This window comes from Lonchura striata, chromosome 6, assembly GCF_046129695.1.
Source record: "Lonchura striata isolate bLonStr1 chromosome 6, bLonStr1.mat, whole genome shotgun sequence".
Classification (NCBI taxonomy): Eukaryota; Metazoa; Chordata; class Aves; order Passeriformes; family Estrildidae; genus Lonchura; species Lonchura striata.
In genome coordinates this window covers 59,662,682-59,684,167 of record NC_134608.1, presented here as the reverse complement: position 1 = coordinate 59,684,167, position 21,486 = coordinate 59,662,682, and the positions used below count along the sequence as shown (strand labels likewise).

Below are 21,486 nucleotides of genomic sequence, written 5' to 3'. Positions count from 1 at the left end.
TTAACTCCCAGAAGAGTCAGGGGTGTGTTGTGGAGGACATTTGTCCTACCCTAGGAGCTGTTTGAGAAGCTGAGTCACTCTCTAATATAAAAAGTCATTTTAATCTATGTTGGTATTATTGCAGCTTTGTCTTATTTGTGTAAGTCTGTGGCTTTGAAAAAAACGCATTGCTGTAAGTTTTTAGGCTGAACCACAGAGGAGTTTTAGGAGTTTTAAGGCTGAACCACAGAAATCCATCAAGCTGTAAAATGCACCATGCTTATATGTGTGTGACCCACTGAGCTGTGCCACCGACTCGTTCATGTGGCACTTCAGATTATTCAAAAAATATGCAAAATGCCTATATGGCTTTAATTCAGTAAATTAAACAGTGGCAGTTTGCAGGCACACAAACACAGCTATTGACAGGTACTGTTAAATGTTCTCTTGAACCCTGACCTGTCCTCCTGGAGAATTCCTGGGTCTATTTTTAGAGTTTTGTGGAGCATCCTCCACAGGCAAATGGGGCCAGCACAGTGCTGGAGATTTACTGATTTCTATGTGGACAATTCCGTAGGAATTGGCCCCCGGGACAGAGAACTGCTCAGAATATTTTTATTTATTTATTTTAATTATTTATATTGTTTAATATTTTATATAAAATATATTTAAATATATAAAATATATACATTTGTGTTATGTATATTTTATTACATGTTTATTTTTAAATTATATTTTTATTAATTTTGTTTTTTATTTATTGGTACAGATGTAACCAAAAAGCAACTGTGGCTGTTGTGGGAAACTTATATTGCCAAGTATTTTTCTGCAAGAAGCATCTTCCTGTGATCAGGGTTGGTCAGGTAATTCTCTCACACAAAGCCAGGCCCTGGAGAAATCTTAGAGTCCAAAAAGGACTTGAGGGATTATTAAAACATGAGGTGATGACAACTGTGGTTTTACAACATTAGTTTCACTGATCAAACAGTGAATCAGGTTGATGCCCTCTTCACACACAGATTAATCTGAATCAAATTATTTGCCTACATAGTGACATAAACAATCTCATGCTTCTGCATGGTTTTGTTCATTTTTAGAAACAAGTTGAAATAGAATCATGTTTTTAAGGGATCAGTTCATTTTTTTTTCCTTTTCCATATGATTTAAACATATCTTTAGCTATTGGGTGCCTGTAAACTCCAATCTACTATGGCAGAAATTCTCTTTATGTTCCCTGTGTTTCACAGTTGTGACCCTTGCCCATTGTAATAAGAAAACCATTTTTCCCTGGAACACTCTGTAATAAAGTTTTCAGTCTATGTATTCCTTTTTATATGACACATTGCCAGAACTGCTCAGGAATTATTATTTTCTATGATATTTACTCTTTTCAGAAATGCTTGAGTTATTGGAACCAGACATTTTATTGGGAATATTCCACTTATAGGGGGGAAAGAATTTATCAAAAAAGTTATATTTGGAACAGATTTTGTGGGCAGAAGAGAAAAAGAAGACCCTCCCCATTCAATCTGACACCTAAGGCATGTGATCTAGGAAAATGGCATGGTAAGGACATGACATGTAAATAGCCTTCTGCTTGTAAGGGAATAATATATTTTTTTCCCTCTGTTTGGGGTTTGGTTTTATTTCTGTGCTTTTATTTATTTTATTTTTTTGTGAAGGGTAATTTTAGGAAGTCTCAGATTCATCTGAGTGATAATAGGAAAGTTTCTGTATTTTCAAGAGGTTTCTTAAAATGGCAAAGAAGTTTTGGGTGGTTTTTTTTTAAGCTTTGATCATTACACAATCTGTTAAAGGCATTGTAGCTTAATGCTCGATCTCTGCAGGAGCTGTAAAGCACTTTCAAAAATCAGATTTAGAATGGAAAATTGGTGCACTCTGTGCAAGCTCACGCTTTCCACGGCCAAAAAAGCAGCCTTGCTACTGAAATAACAACTAATTACCACTTTTGTGTTGCCTCGAGGTCCTTGTGAGATGTCTGACACCTGTCCCAGCCGCAGAGGCTTTTGTGCTCATCCCCCCAGCATCACTAGCCCTGATGGGTGCTGCAGAGGGCTCTGGGCTGAATAGCTGGGCTGAGGCATTTGGGATGCTTCAGGGTGTCTGCTAACCCAAAATATTGGGAGGATGCTGGAGAAATAGGAGCCAGTGGAAGTAGGTAATTATGTGAGCTGGAGAGCTTCCCAAGGGGCTGTAACCATGGCTAAAATAAGTGGCAGAACGTGAGAGGCAAGAGCAGCTGCTCATGCCTGGTACTCAAATATCCCCTTCAGGTCAATCATAATCACACACTGATATCTATATACATTTATAACTTGTGTTCTCTATTTAAACTGGCATAGGTGAGCTTCTGTGGAAAGACTGAGAACTGGCTGCATTAAGAAACAAGGCATGAATGCAGAGTTCTTTTGTTTGGCTGATGGTAGAGGAATTATTTTGTGTTTGCTGAGGCTGACTGCGCTCTGTGGCAGGCACTTTGTGTCTGCTGTGCTGGGGATTTGCTGTAAGGGCTTGGGAGGATGCCGTGAGAAGAAGAGCCTGCTGCTCTGGTGCAGGAGATAATAACTAGGCTATAACCCAAAACTAACCTGACAAGTGCTGTGTCAAAGCCAACAGGCTGAAAAAAGCATTTGAGGGGTGAAGTGTGTGACCTTGTCCTTATCTGCAGCAAGGCAAACTGAGAGAACAACTTATTTTAGCAAGGGGCTTAATAAACACTGCTTTGGGCAATTTTCTGAAAGCTATTTTTACCTACAGGCAAAGAGTTTCTGAGGTACAACTCTGATTAAATCCTGCATTGAACAGATTTTTAGCAAGCTACAAAGGTGTGTGCCCAGGCAAGTACTATCCTGTCCATTTTCCCAGTTTTGATCCAGAGTGCACATACTGGAAGGGCGGCTGGGCTCTGAGAGAAAATTGCCAAAGGTTCAAAGTCACATAGGAATTGCCTTCCATTAGAATTTATGAGGTTTAGGCACCCAGATTATGTCACAGAAATTCAGAATTGTTCCCCTTTTGTGAACAGTAAAATTTTAAATTAGTTTTGTTAAGCCGGTGAAAAACTCTTAGTTGGGTTTAAATGTGATTTGTCATGAGATAAGTGCACCGACTAACAACTAAAATAATCTTTAGGCAAAGGTAAAATCAATGTTTTTGAAGTTGATTTGCAATAAAATGTGGCTGCCAACTAGAACTGAAAATTTAGATATGTGTGATATTTTCAACTTTTTACTAAAAAATGGTCCAAATGGTGTAATAATGAGATTTTGGATCTTAGAAGTGTTGGAAATTTTGTATACAGAGCTGTGCTTGAATAACTAGAGCTTTTCTTATGTCAGAGCTTCCTTCTTCTAAAATTCTCATCAACCATTTAGTCTCTTTTTCTTTTTTTTTTTTTTTTTTTTTTTTTTGATAATTTTTTTCTTTTTCAAAGAGAATAGCAGAAAACCACTTTGTTCCCAGCCAAAGTACTTTCCAAAATGTGCTGACTGGACCATTAATGAAGATGTTAAGAAGCATCATCCCTAGAACTGATTCCGTGGAGGACCCCACTAATGACTGGTTTCACAGAAATAAAATGCTGTTTTTCTCCTTAGTTCACTAGATTTCAGGTGTTTTTCTTTCTTTTTAAGAACATCCTGCTGTGACAAAAAAGCAGCTCAGGGTTTTAAACCTTGTTGTAATGTTGTTTTAGGACTGCAGAAAGTCAGATTATTGTCTGGATAATCTTAAACCTTGAGAGGATGTGCAAGAATGGATGTAAAAATGAGATTAAAAAGGGGGATCCAAGAGCTTTTTGGGTGTTTGCTCCACAGGGTTGCTTTCTGCTCTGTAAGTGACAGAAGCTGGGAAGGAATTTAGCATTCTTTAATAAATGGGATCCTGGAGCAGCCTGATAGTGTGGCCCAGGAGTTGGGGCTTCTTTTATGGAATATTTCTGTGCATCATGTGCTGGTGCACTCCTGCAATGGAGGGGGATGCTGTGTGGCCATCCCTCAGCTCGCTGAATTATTGAAAATGAAGTCATTCTGCTTCCCCCAGTTTAATCAGACTTCCCATCCATAAGGGCTATTCTAAAACCACCTCTTCAGATGCACCTTCCACTTATCACCCCAAACAGAATTTTGCACATTTCTTCAGAACAAGAATTGGTTAAATGTTCTGCTTCCTTTGCTTCTACTCACCTTTCCCCTATTCCAGACTTTTCCTTCCACCATACAACACAGAAAGGTCTCACATCTGCTCTCCTTCTCTAACTCTTGCACTTGTTTAGTGATATTCGGCTGAGTTGGTTTCAGCTGGGGTAGAGTTCATTTTCTGTGCAGTGGCTGGTGTGGGGCTGTGTTTGGATTTGTGCTGAGCACAGGGCTGATCACACAGAGATGTTTTTGTTGTTGCTGCTGCACAGAGCCAAGGCTTCTCTGCTTTTTGTGAGCTCCACTGTGAGGGAGCTGGGGGTGCCTGGGACGGAGGGAGGGGACACAGCCAGGACAGGTGACCCCAGCTGACCAAAGGGACATTCCAGGCCATGTGGCATCATGCTCAGTAAGTGTAAAGGGAATGAGGAAGAGGGGGACATTTGGGGTGATGGTGTTCATCTTCCCAAGCCACCATTATCTGTGATGGGACCCTGCTCTCCTGGAGAAGGCTGAACTCCTGCCTGCCCTTGGGAAGCAGGGAATTAATTCCATTTTTCCCTTTCTTTCTGTGTGTGTGGCTTTTGCTTTCCCTATAAAACTGTCCTTATCCCAGTCCATAAGTTTTGGAGCTTTTTCCTTCACCTTCTCTCCCCTGATCCCCCTGCAGCTGCCTGGGGCTTGGCTTCTGGCTGGGGTTCAACCATGCCAGACTCAGGAAATCATTTAGGTCCCACCAACTAAACAAGGCAATGGTTGCCAAAAGAAGCTATTGAAACTTGGGAAGAGATATTTCAAATTTAAGTGAGTGTTCTTCACTCACCTGTGTGCCCACAGGTTGGCATGATTAGAGGTTGCAGGTTAGAAGAGTTTAACTTTTGTTTATTGCAGTTCCTTGATTTTCTCACCTTTCACCTGTTTTCTGTGACAATATCCAGTTAAATGAATGTTTCTGGTTTCAGGAGAAGAAATCTCTATTCTGACAAGAAGTTCTACTTCATGCATATTATCTGTTGTGTGTGCAGCTTTTTCTCAGGCTGTTTTTCAAAACCTACTGCTGTTTGATGCTCATCACAATACAGTAATTTTAATGGATTTCAGGCTCTATTTTGAGCTTAATGCCACTGTCAGTTGTGTGAATTGTTGCCAAACGTTAATTGCTAGGGCTGAATTTTTTCTTCAGCAGGTGTTTGTATACTGAAGGAAGTATAATCTTTGGGGGAAAAACAACAGATTGTGTATTTATAGTCTGCATTACAATGGGTGGCTGAAAGCAGGGAACAAGAGGCAGATAAAATGTATGCTGACGCTCATGTAATTTTTTTTTCCTTCTAATGTATACTCAAAATCACAGAATTTTCACTGGAGTTGAGCCTTGGCAGCTTTATCCTTACAGCTTGGTGTGTGTAAATCACACTGAGGAGCCAGGGCTGCTGATACAGCACTGAAGGGTCAACCAGGCTGAAGGGATTTCCCACTAAATATATTGTGATGCAAAGAATTCCCAATTACTCTCATTTAAGACTAATTTATTCTAAATAAGCCATCAAGGAATTTGGCTCTACCTGGAGCCACGTAAAAGGTGTTTTTTAAAAATTTAATTTCAATTTCTAATGACATGAAATGGGTTAGAATCGAAGGCAAGAGTTGTGGCACCATTCAGGGAATATCTTCCATTCTTATCTTTACTTCCTGCTGTTCAAGTGTACTAAAATCTGTTATTTCTCAGTGCCTCAGTGTTGTGATTGCACTGCACTGGTGCTGCAATGCTTAAGTTTCTTGCTCCAGATGTCAGATAACACTGACTTCTTTTTAAATTCTGTTTAATTTGGAACTCCTCTGTTCTTCTCAACCCTTGGTTGCTTTATATATTAAAAATCTATTGTAGTTTCTGTTGAGCACTCAGTTTTTTTCTTGTCTTTACTTCTTTTATTTTTTTTTTTTTTTTCTTTCCCTTAGCAGTGCTGTGTATTGCATACAAATGCAGTTTTTTGGAAAGTGTCTTGGTTCTGAAGGACAGGAAGGCATTAAAATGCCTTCTGGATGATTTGCTCATCCTTGGTGGTAAGCAGGAGCAGTGGGACATTGAGGCAGGGGCTCAGGGATGGGGAATGGAACACAGAAGGTTGCTTTTATAAGTAGTAACATCTAATGAGGTGGTACCCAGAACACTGGAAGCTGTATCTTAGAATATCCATCAGAATGATGGAGAACAATTTTTTCCCTTTGCTAGTCTGTCACATATGACCTAAAACATAGTCAGAGACTTCAGCACATGTTGAAACATATTTTTCATAATCATCTCGTCAGTGCTGGACAGTTAGGCATTCAAAAATTCACCTCATAATTGAAAATCAAAGTAATCATCTTTGCATTTGTGCTTGCCAGACTCTGTGAAGAGTCTCAGGGAGCTCCTGTGTTTGGTGTAACTGTGAATGCAATGTCTGAAATATTAAATAAAATCAGCAAGAATGAGTGAGCCTCAGTAGCTTCAAACAAAGATGTGACAGGGCAGGAGTGGCAGAGTTGTGACCATGCCTGAACTTTTAGGAATTTTAGTCTACAGCACCAACTTGGTGGGGTGAGACTGGTTGAAAACCCATGACAAACCATGAGGCCACATCTTATTTTCCGTTTTTCTGGTGTCTGGCTGTAGCTGTGGAAATCTTCTCTTGGGATGTATCTGTGAGACTGGAAAAACTGTCCTGGATGTGCTGTAGTGAGACCATCCTTGCACCTGCACAGGAGAAGTGAGTAAAGAAAACCTTCTGTGAGATTTCTAGCCTGCAGAGGAGCACAGCAAAATGTGCAAAGCCATCATCATCAAGAGTTTCCATTTCCTCAGGCAGCGCAGGGATTTTGGCAGAGTCTCCAGGAGATCTCAGGTCACAGCCTGCATGTGCCATTTGATCAAATCTTCTGCAGATCAGTGGTTGTGTTCCTGGAGCAGAGCCAGAAGCAGGGTGGGATTTGCTGCTGTAGGCACAGCTGGGCAGAGTCAGGAGCTCCTGATGCTGCTTCCCTGCTGAGCCATTCCCTGCCAGCATGGCTGTGGCTCCAGATGTCAGAACTCAAAATGTCCCTCAGACATTTTTGGAGGTTCCAGGCCCTGGTCAGAAGCATTTGAGACCCTGGCAGGCAGCTGGAAACAGCTGTGATTTTGAGTTTGAGCCATGGAATGAGTTACCAACCTTGCAGGAAGAACAAGAATCACAAAAGTTTATATATTATAGTAGAAGTAGTTACAAAGTAGAGGGAAGAATTTTTTAGTGCTGTACAGGGGGGTTTTAATGTTTGAACAGGGGGGTTTTAGTTTTGTACATGGGGGTCAGACGTTTTAAGGTCGAGGGATTTTGGTTGGTCCTGTCCTTCCTCTTTCTTCTTCCTTACCTCCATGTTTTTGATGATGTTGGCACTCACAGATTGGTTTAGAGTAGAAAAGCACCATTTAATATAGGTAGTAGGTATTGGGGGAAAACTGTAACCATGTCACACGTAATGTACCATATAAAAGATAGAAAAGCACCATTTGATATAGGCAATAGGTATTGGGGGAAAACTGTAACCATGTAACATGTAATGTACCATATAAAAGATAGAAAATCACCATTTAATATAGGTAATAGGCATTGGGAAGAACTGTAACCATGTAACACATAATGTCCCATATAAAAGAGAGTAGCAGCCCTGGGCAGGGAGAGAAGAAGCAGTCGGGGTCAGAGAGGATGTCAGGGTGTGTGTGTGCCTCTGCCTGAGCTGTGAGCAAACCACAGCAGCCCCAGAAGAAAATCTTTTAGATAACTTGCAATAAACTGCCTTGGGACTGAACAACAGAGACTGCTGAGCCTTTCTTTGGAAGCACGGGCTGGAGGAGAGACTTTTCCACCACATGGAGCCACCCCCGACCCAGGGTGGTCTTCGACATCCAGAGGCTCTGGCTCTGTGGCTGGGCACAGAGCTCCTCTGGAGCTGGAGGATCAGAGTGCTAAATCTTTTTTTTTGTACTTTGAAAACCTCTCTGAAAATCAAAACCTCTCTGAAAATCTTCCCTTCCCCAGATGAGTTCTGCTGTGTGATTTCCAAATGTTGGGGTTTTGCTTTCCATTGAAACATACCCAGAACCTGCTTAGGACTTTTCTGAAGTGCACTCTGACCTGATGAATTCCTCAAGTTCTGAAATTTCTTGAATGAGCAAAGGCATAGACCTCTTAGATCAAAGAGGTCATCTCAAAACCTCAGGGGCTCTCATTCTTTCCTAAAACTAAGGGAAGGCTTGCAAATATGAGGCAAAAGCAGCAATAGGAGAAATTATTTTCCTGCTCTTTGGGGATTTTAAATTTATGTCTATTCAACCTTTTATCCTTGCTATGAATTTCTGACGTCTCACTAATTACACAAAAGAGGCATAATATTTTCCTTTGCAAGTTCATCCTGAGGAAGTCGATTAGTATTATTGAAAATCAGTGGCTAATGTTGTCTTTGTATTTTACTGTTTGCTGTGAGCTGCAAAGACTGTACCTAAGCACACTAAAATCAGATATTTCAATTGAACTTTACACCCAGAAGTCTGGCTCAGCAGAATCTTTGGTTAATGTCCTTAAGATTCCAGGTATTTTCTCCATTGGCTTTCCAAATGGCTACATGAAAATGAATGTGGTGGGTTTTAAAACACTTTTAATTGAGAAATGAACTGTCTACTACATTAACACTGCTTAACTGTGTGTATTGATTTCTAATCTGGTTGGCTGAATGTACCAAGGTTACAAAATGTTAACTCTTATTAATTAAAAAAAAAAAAAAGCATTAGTTCTCAATGGCAAAAAAGAAGACATAAAGGAGCCACTTTTCATCCCCATTATTTAGAAGTTAAGGCCTTTAAAGTAAGATGTGTGGTTATCAGAGGTGAAAACTGTTTGACTTTTTTTGCATAAGACATCTAAAATATTCATTCCGTGCCAGCTCTGCTATCCAGAGGAAACATCAAAGAGAGCAGGTCTCATTAGGAGAGCTCTCCTGACTTTGACACATGCCTCCAGCATGCTGGGGAACTTTCAGAGCACTGTGAAGGGATTTATCATCCTGAATCCCAGGAATGGCAGCGTGAGCTCGGCGGTGAAATGGCTGCTTTGAAATCCCCCTGCCTCTTTGGGGAGGTTTAATTGGGATGGAAACATGGCTGCAGCAAACGTGGGGATAACACTTTTCCTCCATCACCTTGTGCTGCTCCCCTGTGACAGGTTTCCTGCTTTTTTTTTTTGATATCAAATATCTCTGATACCAGATATGTCCGGCACCTCCATGGTAAAGGCAGATGTGCTGGCACCCTTGGCATTCCAGTGGTTTGGAATTACTCTGTGCAGAGAATTGCCTGAAGAATTACTGCCCATTACTACATCTGCCTTATTTTGAGAAGTTTTTCTAGTAAAGCAGTGAAAATTGTGTTCAGTTTGGGTAAATTAGTCCAGTCCACATTGTCTTCTTGAGGTCTGTACTATGTTAAAATTTGAGCACATCATTCCTTTTCATAATGCACTTGTCAGGTAGGGGTGAGTGGTGGAGTCTCTATTTTAAAGAAAGAAAAGAATAAAAAGATTGAAGATTATTGTTGGTTTTGCTTTGTTGGTTTTTATGTTTGTTTTTTGTTTGTTTTTTTAGAGACATTCTTTCTTATTCACAGCTGCTTTAGTGGATCTTGGTGATTGATTAATTTGCCCAAATCCCTGACTTTAAGACTAATGAAACTTATGGCACTAGAGGCAGGGGAAAACAGATCTTCCTCATGCTCCCTGTGTACTCCACACCTCCATAGCTTTGCTTTGACTCCTGCATTGAACTTGGAGAGAGGAGCTCAAGGAAAGCCACAGGTCAGTTTGAGCTTTCAGAGCTGTATCTTAGAGAAGCAGAGGCAAAGCAAATAGGAATCACTGAGTTGTAGGAGAATGAAAACTCCATAAATACCTTTTTTTTTTTTTTTTTTTTTTTTTTTTTTTTTTGACTAGCAGTCATCCACTGTTAAAGTGTTTTAGGTTTTTTTTTTTTTTTCTGACTATACTCAGCAGTGGCTGGTGACTGGTTGAGAAGCGATAAGCACAAAAGGAAAGGCAGGGAGTTCTGTTTAGACATAAGCTAAAAAAATAGCCATATTTTTCTGTGAGGGCAGCCAGACACTGACCCAGGTTGTCTGGAGAGGGTGTGGAGTCTTTCTCCTTGAAGATATTCAAAGCCAATTGATCTGGTCCTGGGAAACGGGTTGTAGGTGGCCCTGCTTGAGCAGGGGTTGGACAAGGTGACCTCCAGAGGTCACTTCCAACCTCAGCCATCCTGATTATGTGAATAAAGGTATGTACACCCTGTGCTGAAGGTGCCACATTCTTTAATGACAGAGAAAATTGTGTGAGGTTTGCTCCTGGCAAGGTAGCTCATTATCTTCAGGAGTGCTAAGGTTACTATAGGAACCTGAATGTTTTAGTGGGACTCAATGTGATAAACACACAGTGTGAGCAACATAAAGCTGCATGCTTTTGTATATGCATCAATATCAAAACTAGTCTGTGTTAATGCTTCTTCAAATCCTATTAATTTCAACCTTTTAAATTAATCAGGCCTCTTTCTTTGCAAATCTTATTAAGGAGAGGGATAGGCCATAATAACAATTATCTGAAAGTAATAGTTGAGAATTATCCACTCACCATTTTCCATGTGGTGGTGGAGCACTGTAGTGGAGCAATTCCTGTGCTTTGGATATTCCACAAAACCAAAATTTTTCCTGCTTGTGTCCACCAAAAATATCTCAGAAATTTTCTCATTCTTCTATAAGTCTAGTCCTAGATTTCTGGTTAAAGACACCCAAAATTTTATCTGTGTTAAATCTATGCAACCATGTTGTTAATTTGAGCTCTCTTGTGGGTGAAAGCTGCTATACATATGCAAAAGCATCATTGCTCTGAAAATTGGTCCTTTACCTGCTGGATGCAGACTTCCTGTGGGTTTTTCTATTTAAAACAGAAAACAACTGCTCTGCAAATTCTTTTAAGTGTCAGCATTTTCCATGCATTTAACTTTTCTCACTTCCTGGGTGGATGATGGGATTCACTTTCTGGAAGCCAAAGAGAATGTAATCATCTTCCTGTATCCCAGGGCTGCTCTGGATCATCCAACTACAGCTGCTGGAGACAGAGGAAATTCACCTTTAGTGCAAAAGAGCTGCAAGACTGCAAGAGTGAGTGGTTTTAAGAAATTGGTATTAACTTTCTACCAGCCCTTGCACAACATATTAGCAACAATAATTGAAATGCACTTCGTAGAAGGCAGTAACTGCTTGGGATGGATGTCCTGAAAATGCCCCATGAAATCCCTGATATTTCCAGGCATGGGGAGGGCTGTGGAGGCTGGCAGCACAGGTAATTTTCAGCTGAAAAATGCTTTCTGCAGCTGGATATTTTCAGGACACCTTGCAACAGACAGAGAAAATTTCCCTAGAAAACTGGGGATGTGAGTCCACACAGCTTTTGTGGCTTTCCAAGTGGTTGATTTGAGCTGAGGTCCTGATATTGTTAAATATTCTCTGGGTTTAATGCTGCTCCAGGCTGCTACATCTGGAAAGTGCACCCAGAGTTTCATCCCTGGCACTGTAACATCAGCCTGTGTCACACCCTGGAAGTCATTAGGGAGGTATTAAAACATACCTTTATGTGTAAAATTTGCAACTTAGTTCATCTCTTGACAGGTTTTGAATTCAGGACAGCAAAACCAGTTCAAATTTAAGGAAAATATTTCAGGTGAGTTTTTTTTAATACTGAATTTTAGTTTCAAATAGGCATACACTATGTGCTCATGTACTGTCAGAAGAGTCCCCTCTAGATTTCTCTTTTTTCTCTTTCTTGTTTCTCTAGATTAATTCAAGTGTCTTATTAAGAAAAACCTCAGTCCACCTCAGCTTTTCTGGGATATTGCTTATAATCTACTAGTTACTGAATATGGCCAGGCTGTCTTCTGTTCTCAGGGAGATGTAGTTTAATTCCTTTGTATTGCAGCTACTACTAGGACTCAAAAGCAGCCTTTAGATCATGCAAAAGGTCCTTTGATACAAAAGAAAAATGAAGTATTTATTATAATTTTGATGAAGCCTCCATGTTCTCTTCTCTTTTCAGTTGCTCATGCATAATATCAATTAGTAATTTCTGAAATTTGCCTGTTTCTCATGGTGTTACGGTTGCATCAGTTTGACCACAGGCAGTGCTGCAGAAAATATTGAAGAGAGGGCAAATGTGAACAGCCAGTAAAAAATTGTATTATCAGAGACATGTAGATGTAGGAAAAACTCTGCATGTACCAGTCTTATTGGTGCTTCTCATCTCTTCCTCAGTCAAATACTTTAGCTGGGTGAGAAAAAACTAAATCCAATCATCAGAGCATGCCTTGTGTATTTTATGAGGAAGCACTGTGCCCATGAGAGTGTTTTCTACACAGATTTGTCCTTCCCATGGTCACCTGGCAGCTCTCCAGAGATGCAAAGTGAGGGATTGCATCTTTCCAGTGATGGGAAAGAAAAAACAAGTAAACTTTGTTGCTTTGGGCAAACTGTTTGTGCCCAAGTAAGTTTGAAAAGTGCAGAGCTGCTACAATTTGCCATCTTTTTAAAGGGATTTTAGCTTTTGTGTGATAAACATTGCATCCATTTTTTAAACTGGCAGTAGCACTGTCCTGGTTTTGGTGTGCTGCTGTGCATTGTGAGCATTCCTAATCAACTCTTCAGGTGGGGTTTCAGCTTAATCTGCTTCAGTTCTTAAAATGGGAGATCAAACAGAATTTTGAAGGCTGGGATCACTTTAAAAAAAGAAACAAAACAAACAAAATAAAACTTGTCCATATTGCATGTTCAGATGCTGTAGTAATGGCTGGTGGAGCAGTAGGTGTTTAAACTTCAGCACACTTAGCTAAAACTGTGTGTTTTGTTAAAAACATTCTTCCTCTAAAGCAGCCCTACGCCGTGCATTCTATGATGGAACAGAGCAGAAATTGGAGAAAAAGCTCTTAAATCAATGCAGGCCATCATTCCAGGGGGCAGCATTGTTTGCTGAAGTTTTTAGCTCTCATTTGAGCTAGTTTCCAATTTCCCATACAATGGGGTTTTGGCTGCACCCATTGGGAGATTATTTCACAGTACAATAACTCTGCTGTGATGTTTGGTTGATGTCTGGCCTAAATCTTCCCTTTTAATTTCATCCCATTTTTTACTGTCATGGCCCTAGGTATCACACTAAACAATTCCCCTTTTTCCTAAGTGGTTGGCTCATCAAATATTTCTAGACAACTACTTTCCCCCTTAGTTCAGTTGTCACTTGGTTAGTATCTAATCTTAACATTTCTGTAAAGATTTATGTTTAAGCTTTCTTTGGTTGGTTTTTATTTTTCTTTTTTCCTTTTTAAAATTTCTTTTCCTGCCACCTTATTTGTGAACAGCCCATTTCTGAGAGCTCCTGAGCATTAGCTGGCCATAGGTTCACCTGCTCTATTTTTGTTGCCCTGTCACATCCCCAGTTGGGTTTCTTTTTCTTAGAATAACTGCTTTCCAAATAATTCTTTCTTATTTCAGTTCTAGATTTTTTTCTTATTAGGAAATTCAGGAAAATGCACACAATTAAATGAAGAAGTGTTTGTTGACTCTCGTACTTTTTGGTTTTTCTGATGTCTTGCTATGACATGGATGAATAAGTTAACATTTGCCACTTTACTCTTCTTCAGGACTGCTGAAATACTGTTCAGGATTCTCACATCAGCTGAGACAGTAAATAAACAGTCTTGTGATGTGCCACTAGATTGGTAAAATAAGGACTACGTGGTAGTGAAAATTGCCTTGAAAATATCAGTGAGACTGATACTTTTTAACCTTTCCAAATAACTCCCCTGTAGAAAACTGTGCCTTTTGTAAGAATAGAAATACAATTGAGTCTGTGAATATAATTAATAGAAGTCTCTCATCCCTTGTGGTTTCATATAAAATGAATCTTTAGGATTTTTTTTTTGGTGAGTCTAGCAATATTTCCTCTCTTTCTAGAGGCACTTAATGATGTAAGAGTCTCAGCTTTCATTTTTAAAAGAATTTGTCTTTCAGGCTTAATTGACTGAAAAGTAGAAAAGTAGAAAATATGACTCTGGAGTTTCCAAAAATGCATATAAGATAAAGATAACTGAAGTATTTTTTCCTCTTTTAATTTACTGCTGCTTATGCAAGTTGCAAATAATTTAGATTGACCTAAATTCTTCCATGTGACTTGACAATTACATGAGTATTTGGGTTTTCTTCTAGCTTGGCTTAGAAACAGGTGAGTGGCTCCATGTCCTTGTAAGGTGTGACCCTATTTAGTCACAAAAAATGACCAAATTTTTGTGCTGAAAGTAAAAGTGCTCAAACAGGAGACATTGTTTTGCCCCAGCACAACATCTTGATTTATTTTCTAGGATGTATTCCCACTCCTTACTCAAACTCGTCAGACTCCTTCCTTGTATTTCCCTGTAATTTCTCAGCACAATTCCTTAAGTCAGATGGGATAGGAAGCATTGAAAATGGTCACCACGATGGGATGATAGCAGGATGATTGCAGGCAGGTTTGTGTCTCAGTGTGTCCTACATCTGAGCCACTCTATCCTTTCCGTCCCATGTGAAAGAGTCTCACACATTTTCATTTGTTGGCTCAGTTTCCTTCCTCTCTTTTACCTCTGGGATGAATCCTCTCCTTTGCCAGGGCAAATTTTTCCTGGCATTCAGACTAAGTGACAAACTGAACAGTTTAGTAGGCTAGAAGAGTATGTGTTGCAGTTCCCTCAAGTATGTCTTTTCATCTTCATGTAGCACATCTGAATAGAAAATATCTTTTTTTACAAGATGTTTTATCCTGAGGGATTAAAAAAAAAGTATGAAAAAAGATGAAAAAACCCCATGAAACTGAACTGAAATGTTTTGCCCATGTTACAAGATTATAGCATATAATGTTCCTATAATGTAAATATTCTTTGGCACACTATTGTGTGTTTACACATAAATTGTAGCTTGTATATATTTTTTCTTTTTGCAGTACTAACCGGGTGACATAATTGTTGCATTAGGAAAAAGCCATGTTGTATTTCCAGAAAAAAAATTTAAGACCATCTACAGAAGCTAATGTCGTGTATTGCAATTTTCTCAGCTACCTGATGGACTTTCTGCAGCTTTTAAAGAGCAACACATTGTGGCAGAGGAAATTCTCTAAGTCTCTGAATACCCAGGACATGAAGCACACTTAGGGCTGTCACCTTCCACTCGTGAAGCTACAGAAAAAAGACCTGATATAGTCATGATCCAGTTCAAAAGGTACAGGAAGCCACATGTCAAAACTCTTGATTTTTATATCAGTAGCATTTTTGCTATATCGATCTTTTTTGCTATCAGACATGCTCATCTTTCCCCGGTTGCGTTATTTGTTGTTTATTGAAAGAGTTTGTTGCCCTGCCATATCCTCAGTTGGGTTTCTTGTTCTCAGAATAAGAAACCTAATTTCTTTCCAAATATTTCTTTGCCATAGCAGTTCTGTATTTTTTTCTTATTAGGAAGGTCAGGAAAATGCACACAATTAAATGAAGAAGTGTTTGTTGACTCTCGTACTTTTTGGTTTTTCTGATGTCTTGCTATGACATGGATGAATAAGTTAACATTTGCCACTTTACTCTTCTTCAGGACTGCTGAAATACTGTTCAGGATTCTCACATCAGTTGAGACAGTATTTGGTGGCTAAGTAGAATTAAAGCTTTGTGCACCTATGAATTACAGTAGTCAGATAAGTGGTTTCAGCCTGGACAGATGTGGATAGATTTATTCTTGAAGAGTTGGCTTCTCCATCTATGTGGAGCAGCATATGCTAATAGAATGGTAACAGTATGAAATGATGGCCATAAATATTTGTATCAAATATACAAATTTCAGGCTTTCAGAGAGTTTTTGAAACAGAGATAGGAGGACAACACTAAGAAAAAAATTATAAGAATATCTGTAGAAAAACCCCAGAAGACTAAGAAATTATAAACTCCTAAATGTCCTCAAGGAACAAACATTGTCAATAGCAAAGTTTATTAATAGGAAAAAAATAAGGGAATGGCTAAGGAAATGACCCAAAAGTATAGCTTGAATCTTGGAAATTAGGCATTAATAAAAGGTGAACTTGTTCCATGAAGCAGTGATTGAAAATTAATAGTGAATTGAGATATAAATTGAGATTTGAAGATTCTGTTAATAATACATGTGTCACAGGACGCCAGTATGAAGAATTCTAGATTTGGGTCTCTATTGCTCCTCAGGTATTACTGGTGGCAGTAAAACACACATGCATGGAAATACAATTATATTTTTATAATACAGTGTCAGAGTATTCCAGATTTATACTGGATTTTTTGTTTTGCACAATCACTGGAGGATCTGAGGTCCTGATTACCCCTGAAGAGAAGCTGTTGATATCCAACATGACTGCCTGGTGCATCCCTGCTGGGGCATTTTTGGCATGTGTGCTTCAAACAGGCAGATCTGTTTTAGGGCTTTGATTTGTGCATCAAAACTCCGTGCAAACACTTCTTTTCCCCTTTATTGTAAAGTTGCTTCAATTACTGAGATGACCAGAAAGCTCTTTGTGTGAGAAGCTGTAATTTGTGTTGGCACTGCAGAAGATCAGGCAGGGGTAGAAACAAAACAGATCTTCTGATTAAAACATGGATAGTGATGTGGTTGTGGTAATGGCAGCTACTTGCACAGATGGGCAAAGCAGGAACACCACAAAATAAAGAGATTAAGCTGAAAACAGTGAGGGGGTTATGTATGAAATCCTAATGAATATTCATATAATAACTAAAGCGACTGCTGACACGGAGTGCTAATCCTTCTGCAAATAGCAATTAGCAGAGGTTGTATGATGGGTGCTGATTTGCACACAGTAGCAAGAGCTAAGAAATATCCTGGCTAAACAAAGGCTTTTGAATCTGCAAGGAAATCCTGCACTGTGAATCAGATTGCAAAATGATGAACCAGGTGCAAATGTGACACAGTCCTGCTAAGTATTATCTAAGAAATTATCTATGATCTAAGTACTGTTTCGTAAATACCTATACAGAAACCATCAGTAGGAACACACTGCTACGAGAGTCAACATATTCACTGAATTCAGCTGTAATGCAAGTAGCATTACAGAAACAGGAATTCAATTTTCTTGCTTACCTCAAGAGGCATTTGGGAATGAGAAATGTGGCATTTTTCAACTAAGTCTGGTGCACAAATGACAATTATTAATGTGCAGTGTATGGTTTGTGAAGGAGGCTGGGTATGTGTGGTGGTTTTACCCAGCCTACCCACCAGAGCCACTCAATTAACCCCTGAACAAATATAACCATCAATTAAAATTCCATAGATATTGCAGATCTTGATGAGTTCAGCCCTTTAAAAAACATCCAAAAGATCTATGCAGATAAGCTCCTAAATTCTTTGGAAAAGTTATACTGACGATGTACAGTAATTACTCTTTACTCATGGAGCTAATATGGAAAATGAAGCTAAAGCCCAATGCAATTTATTCCATTATAAAGATACTCTTTTAGGCTGGCAGTTGTCAATGGAGCAACTGTTGATTTTTATATCAGTAGCATTTTTATTATATCAATCTTTGCTATCAGATGTGCTCATCAAAAATTGCACTAGTTGTTGTTTATTGAAACAGTTTAGACCTTTGGAGCAGGTCTAAATCTGAAAGAGATTGACTCAAAAAGCACTTGGTGTGTCCTATATGACACTGTTACCAAAAAAAGGAGGTAAGGAGTGTAAGAAAGACAGAAAATGTCAAGTGCTGTGCTTCCCTCTGAATAATACATCAGTTTAGTGGCTCATCATGCTTAATAGCCATGGAGGGATGAGATCTCTTCTCCATAAACTTCTGTAAATCCCTTTTTGAGCCCCCTTCACTGTGTGTGCAACTGGTATCTCAAGCACTTGAGAATGTTTGGTTTTAAGTATGTTCTTTATTTTCCCTGGCTTTTTTTTTTTTGCCTTTTTTTTTTTTTTTTGTGAGTGCACAAATGAGTTCAACCAGTTGTGCAGTTTGTGCATAAACTAGTTAAAACACTGAGGAATCAACATCTTCATGTGTTTGAGTGATACACTTGAGTATATGTGTGCTGTAAGGAAAGAAAAAACTTTGTTGTTGTTAAAGAAAGAGATGTACAAACAGACATTAATTCTGTCATCTTCCCTTCATTCTGCTCCCTGCCAGTTCCCAGTGCAGGTCCATCTCTTGCCCCTGTGAAATTAGTCTAATTATCAATTAATGATTGAAACTGGCAGTTCAATACACGTGTTCTGACATGCTGCAGGCTGCTAATTTTTAGCAGCATTGGATCGGTGCACAAAGAAAATTTGACAACAAAACAGAAACATTCTGAGAAATTATTGGGCCTTGAGAATTTAAGTTTTGAGGCTACTGAAACTTATTCCTTTGAAACTCGCTGTGTTTCCCACAAAACCAGGGAAAGATAAAACTGAAATTGCTCTTTTTAATTTTTTTTTTTAATTAGCAGCATGTATCATGAGATAATTACATACTACTTACAAAAAAGAAAAGAGAGATATTGTATCATCATATCTGACATTGGGAAAGCTGCCTGATATAAGATAGGCAGGTTTGTACCTCCTACCCACAAAATTAGGGTCTCAGAGCAGCTTTTATACTCCCAGCTTGAGCTGTGAATTTAGAACTGTTGTCAGGCTATGAATCAATTTTAACTGCATCTTCTGGCATTAAATCAGCATAAAACATGGGCATTATGTGTTATTTTAGTTTGGACCATTAGTAGTCATAGTACTTTACTTCCTGGATGAAAGAATTTTTGACAGCTGATAAGAAATTATGTTGTCTTCACCAATGGATTTTACAGAAATTAAAAGCAGTGAATATTTTAAAAATCAACACATGACAAAATAGCTGGAAATTTTCATGTTCATTCTAAAGCTGTCCCTTTTTCAGGTGGCTCCTGATAAATAGGAATGCAAGGCCTTAATTAGGTGGGTGCTACAGATGGATTCCTTACAGCCACATCCTTTTAAAAATCAGAAATCAACTTTTAAGATCTGTGTTTGACAAATTTTATTGTGAATTTTATTATAATGTTTTTTTGTAAATTTAAAGGCAGAGGGGAAAAATGGTATAGAATCTCAGATTTTTCCTTCGAAAATAAATTGATTCATTGCACTGTAAGCAAGTTAAATGCCATAGTCATCCTCTGCAGAAAAAGATGCTGAAAAAAACTCGAGATTTCATTTTCTGTTCTGTGCAGAAAGTTGAGCACTCTGGAAATTCTTTAAAGAAATTCTCCAAGTAGGGGAGGATTCAGAGCAAGCCTCTAGTCTCACTAGCAAAGCCACAAGGAGGAACCTCAAGGGATAGCCTGTTTGCCAACTTCATTTCTAGGTATTGTTAACATGACTGCTTCTCCAGTAGTGGCTTATATTAAATTGGATGTCTTTGATCCAAATGAAATAAAACAGGAAACACCACTCGGTAATTTCTATGTAAGAAGTAAAAAGCTGAAAACGTTTGGTATACTTGTAAAAAAAAAAAAAAAAAGATAAATGTGACAATTTTTCAATCCTTCTGTTAGCCCAGAGCTTAAGCCAAGTTCCTTAAAAAAAAAAAAAAAATCTTAAAAATGTGCATGTCACAAATATGGTTCAACACTAAAGTGAATTTATACCAGGGAGTGGGTATGAAGCTATCTTAGAGGAAATTCTATGCCTTAAATCTTGGCTGGGGAAAACATGCTGTGTTTTAATGCTGCCTGTATAAATCAGAGCTGGGGGGAAATGTTTTGACTGACCTCTGGAAACAGAAGCTACACTTCTGCTGTCTTTATGCCATGAATTGATGACAATTGGTGTTAAAGGCTTCAAACCAGCAATGATACAAATATCCTCATTTCAACTTATCAAGAAGAAGAACAAAATTGCCTAGATGTATTTCAATGAAAGAAGGCTGAAATTGCCTCAAGGAAGTTAATTTCAAGATACGAGTAAAATATTTGAGTCAAATTTGCTCTGTGCTATCAGTAGAGTTGAAATAGTGTAGAGACACGAAGGAAAAAATCCATTATTTCAAGAATTAATACCATAAGGAAAACAAAGTAAATATGAAAGTCATCTTTCAACTGGGAGTTTTCTTTGCTGGGATGTATCACCTTATGCAGGCACACGGGAAGAGATTGCTCTCACTAAAATATGATGATGTTTACAAAGTACTTACTGGACATGACACAATATATCTGACAACTTCCAGGCAGAGTATAAATGTGAAATATGATGTTCAGGCAGGCACACAGTCATGGAAAGGGCACTGCCCCTTTCCACTGCAGTGCCAAGAACGTGTTTAACTGAGCTTTGTGATACAGCCCAGCTAAAGCAATGTTACATTATTACTTACAAGGGAATGGAAATTAATTAACAGAGTGAAAGCGAAAAAAAGCAATTTTAAAAGATAATGATGATGATATGTGGCACTTCCCACAGTGGTTTCAGGATGTCTGGGAGTAGGCCAGCATGATGCTGTTTCTCATGCCCCTGGAAGGAAAGGCATCTTCTCACTGTGCCTTTCTCAGCTGGCTCTTCTGTTCCTCTGACAAACTCTGGAATAAATACTGAGAGCAAATGAAAACAAGACCAAACAGCAACCAACTCTTGAGGAGAGACAGCTCTGTGTGATGTGCTGTGGGACAGCACCAGCTAAAAAGATAAAGTGAGCTCAGCCTGAGCCTTGGAAGGGAAGGCTGATGGTGTGCAAAGATCAGGGACATTTTCCCAGGGAATGCCATGGATTTTTCCCAGGGAATGCCATGGGTGAGGCTGAGGCTGATGGTGCACAGAGATCAGGGACATTTTCCCAGGGAATGCCATGGATTTTTCCCAGGGAATGCCATGGATGAGGCTCAGGCTGATGGTGCACAGAGATCAGGGACATTTTCCCAGGGAATGCCATGGATTTTTCCCAGGGAATGCCATGGATGAGAGCAGAGCACGGCACTAAATGGCTGAACCTGCTGATGAAATGCATGGGACAAAGAGCTCCAGCCAGGCTGCTGTTCTGTCTGGCAGCCCCAGTGGTTTATGTTTTATCCATGTCCCAGTCATAAACAGCCCCAGAACTTCCCTGGGGCTCGCCATGAGGAGCAGCTTGCTTTGCAGGAGCCCTGAAGCAGACTGAGGGCTGAAGGAAGGGATGCTCTGGAGGTGGATGTTGCTCACTTGTGCTGGCTGCAGCATGAGCATTTCAGATCTCATTTTTTCAGCATGTTT

The 21,486-nt window shown here is 39.2% G+C and overlaps 2 long non-coding RNA genes across 2 annotated transcripts in view; both read left to right on the top strand.

The window, feature by feature from the left end:
• The window catches only part of LOC110469129 (uncharacterized), a 55,276-nt gene that overhangs the window by 19,944 nt on the left and 13,846 nt on the right, over positions 1 to 21,486 (top strand). The gene's annotated exons all lie outside the window — the stretch shown is intronic.
• The window catches only part of LOC116183762 (uncharacterized), a 12,465-nt gene continuing 6,435 nt past the window's right edge, over positions 15,457 to 21,486 (top strand). The window contains exon 1 of the long non-coding RNA XR_004148456.2: positions 15,457 to 15,486. This is a non-coding gene — a long non-coding RNA (uncharacterized LOC116183762). The remainder of the gene's footprint in view (positions 15,487 to 21,486) is intronic.